We start from the raw sequence: 4,094 nt of genomic DNA on the forward strand, positions 1-4,094 counted from the left end.
TTTTGGAAAACTGATGAGAATTTTTCATCCTCTCTAATTAGTTATTTTGGTACCTTCTCAGTAGAACATTTACAAGGCATAGAAGGTAAACTTACTCATCAAATGTCAGATTAAATGCCTGGCCCTTTGCTGGGTGCCAGATATACTTTACAGATTTATAGAGACAAGACTAAACCTGGGTTTAAGGAGCTTATTATTGTTCAGTGCTCTGGACTGTAAAGGGTGTGTGTGTGTGTGTGTGTGTGTGTGCGCATGTGTGCACTAGTGCTTAGAAGATACAGACGGACAGGTATATGGACACCAGATCAAGAGGACCTTGTATTTCCTGCTAAAGTATTCCAGGCCCCTCATGCCTCATCCCATGGGGGATGGGACCCATGGAAGATTTCATCAGAAGAGCAGAGAGATTGGGTGTGCATATGCAGACTGGCTAACTCTGCATTCTGCTTTGGTTTTGTTTGTTTGGGTTTGCCCCATGCCATTCTTGTAGCATGACTCAGTGCTTCCACAACAATCCCCTCCACAAAATGTTAGTGAGAAATGTAGATTTTCTCTACATTTGTACAATGTAGAAGTTTCTACATCTGTACAGAAACAGAAGGTTTCATGTGTGAGAATTCAGAGGGAGTCACATTAATAGTGCATAAAATCTCACTCCCCCAAATTACCATTCCCCCTAGTCTCTCCTTTGGCTGACATCAGGGTCCCCATCTCTTTCTCTGACAATTGCCCTACAAAGCCTTCAGTTTCTTCTGACCCTGGGTCTTTATTGGAATCATGCTCCAGTCCTCCTCGATCTCACTGTCTCTTCCTATTTCTCATGTGCTATCCTAACACTTCCTTTCCCATTGTTTCACTCAACAATATCAAAAAAAGACCTGCAATATCACTATCTTCATACACCTTGAAAGGCATCAGGGCATATTAATTATGTAAATAAAATGTCAGTATATAATTCTGATGTATCTATAAAATCACACTTTGGCAGCAATATGAAGAATGAATTAAGTTGGGACACAGTGATACTAAATGCAGAGAGACCAGTAAGAAAGGGATTGATTAGCATCAGAAAACTATGTGGAGAAGCTGAGCCAAAGGGGCTATTGAGATGGAGGTAGAGGGGCAGCCATGATAGCAATTAGGAGGTAGAATCAAGTGGACTTGGCCATTAATCCAGTCACACTACTAAAAATAATGTGACTCCCTCAAGAAGAATAGGATTCATTAAAACAGTGGTTCTCAACCTGTGGGTCGCGACCCCTTTAGCGATCCAATGACCCTTTCACAGGGGTCGCCTAAGACCATCCTGCATGTCAGATATTTACATTATGATTCATAACAGTAGCAACATTACAGTTATGAAGTAGCAACGAAAATAATTTTATGGTTGGGTCACAACATGAGGAACTCTATTTAAAGGGCCAGAAGGTTGAGAACCACTGCATTAGAATATAGGACTATTTGTTGACCCAGACCTAGGAAGAGTAGTGACAGGGAATTAGTTGAGGTGTTGCCATGGTGATCCTCTCACTTCCCATGTTGAAAGTACCAGGTAAGACAATACATTAAGAGACTAGTTTTTTACAATCCCAGATCTCACACATCCAAATAGGTGTTGGCCTCTAAATCACCATGGGCAAGTGTCACTTATTCCAGCAGTGCTGCCATTGGTCAGTCCCTTTCTGAACAACTCTGTGGCACCTGCATTTGGAGCCAGGATATGAGACAGTAGTTTGGCTTCATCACTTGATGGTGACTTTTAATTTTTCCTCTGAATAGCTTTAGCCACCATGAACATCCAAATTGCTTTCCAGACACCAAGACCAAGGCTTTAACTTAGGAACATAAATTGGGACAAAGAGCCTCCGCTGAGGTTCATGGTTGGGGATGGGACTCAGCTAACAGACTTGTCATGAATAGATGCCAGAGCCAGTCCTGCCTGCTGCTTCACTCTCAATGTCCTGAGCCCCACACATCATCAGAAGGCAGTCCCAGCCTCCTCCCCAGGTGTGACACTTCATTCCTGGGATGCGAGAATACGAAAGGACACAGAAGCCTGGAAATGAGCTGTCCTCAAAAAGAGCTGATGCTGGTTTTCAACAGAATGAGGCTGAAAACGTGTTTTTCTTTAGCAGACGTTGCTCATCTCTGGGGTCTGCTTGTACCAGGGAACAATGGGTGTTTTAGAGCAGTCCAGGCTCAGTAGGAAGTCCAGGCAGGTTCAGTATGGACCGAACAGACATTTCTGGTTGTTACAAAAGGTATGAAAAGACAGTATCAGAAACTCTAAGCTATTAAGAAGTAAATTCAGTTAATACATGTGGAGTGACTAGCACAATGCCAAACAATACAATTTGTTTAATTCGTACTAAATAGATGCTCAGGGAAAATCATGCGAATTTGTTGTTGTTTGTTTGTTTTTGAATGAAAAAAAGATAATACATAAACTACTGTATGCTGGCCACAGATCCTACTGCTTCTACGTAGCCAGTTATTTTATGGAATGTTCCTCACACAGAGGTAGGCAAAGATAGGTTTACAGTTGTAATACAATCCTATATAATAAAAGCCTAATATGCAGATCGACCGAACAGCAGAACAACCGGTCACTATGACATGCACTGACAACCAGGGGTCAGACACTCAATGCAGGAGCTGCCCCCAGCCCTCAGGCCCCAGGCCAGCCAAGGTGGGTGCCAGTGGGGGCCCCAATCACCCTGCCGGTTGCCCCGCAGAGGGAGGTGACCGGCGGCGGGGGGCAGGGCTGGTGAGGGGGCAGCACCACCACGATGGGTGCCAGTGAGGCCCCCCCCGAGTGCCCCGACGGTTGCCCCACAGATCAGCCCTGATCGCTGGCCAGGCCTAGGGACCCTACCTGTGCATGAATTTCATGCACCGGGCCTCTAGTAATTAATAAGCAATAATACAAGGATAAAGTCTGTTCAGGTACTCACAACTGTATACCTACGTTTGCCCACCCCTTATAGTGTTTTTCTCAGATTAGACTGGAGCTATGGGAAAAGGACCACAGAGGTAAATTTTCACCACATTATATCAAGGATACACACTATCAACCTGAATTATCACTGTGGATGTTGATCTTGATTTTCTGGCTGATAATTCCAAAATATGTCCTAAAGCTGAGTCTGGTTCTGATGCTTACTCTGATTCTTCAGACTATGTCTTCCCTTTCAGCATGCCCTGTAATATTTGTGGAAAGCTGGATATGTTGCACCAGTTAATAAGAACTGAAGAAAATAGGCCTGTAGCGTGAAGATTATGTTAATCTGGCTATGAATTGTGCCATGCTTAACATTTGCTGTGGCTGTAGGTGCCATATGCTTCCAATTCCTCTGCTGTCCTACTTTTGTGTCCCCTGTTGAAGCCTTGTTTGGGCTTCCCTCCAGACTCTCTAGATTCCAGGGTGGTGGCTTCCCCTGCAACCTCAGCTCTCTGATGGGTCTATGAAAAGTCATTGATTTTCAGGTTGCTCAGCTTTTTTCTTATGACTTCCAAGTCCTTTACATATTGTAGCTGAACCCAGAAGTCTTCCCAAACATTTTTAAGAACAGGAACCTTTTCAAATGAAACCGTATGCAACTGGGGTGGGTCTGGTCCAGACCCATCCAAGTACTAGTGATGGAGTATTTCCCATCTCCACTCTCATGGTCCCGTTGGGTGTCTAGGGAACTCTCTCCTCAGCCATGCTGTGTTTCAGGAGGTTTACAAGTGTCTTAGGTCACTAAAAAGTGGGGTGTATACATGGGGAAGTAAAGATGAGACTCAGCAAAATGTTAGGACATGGGCAGGAGAGAGAGAGAGCGCTCTTGTTATTGAACTTCAGAACGGTCCCCACCTCTGAAGCTGGGATTGATTTGGTGGTCTGATCTGCTTAGCTGGCAACTTTCTCATGAGCCTGGGCACCCGTATAAATGCATAAGTCACATCAGCTCCACTGAATAGTCAATGTGAGTAACTCAGGGATCCAAGGGGGTGCCTGCAATTAGTGCTTCCAAGTGGTGACAACTTGCCCCCATTTTCATGCATCCCTTCCACACTTTGTTAATGTCTCACCTTTGATAATAGCATTGATT

The sequence above is a fragment of the Myotis brandtii genome, unplaced genomic scaffold, assembly GCF_000412655.1.
Source record: "Myotis brandtii unplaced genomic scaffold, ASM41265v1 scaffold155, whole genome shotgun sequence".
NCBI lineage: Eukaryota > Metazoa > Chordata > Mammalia > Chiroptera > Vespertilionidae > Myotis > Myotis brandtii.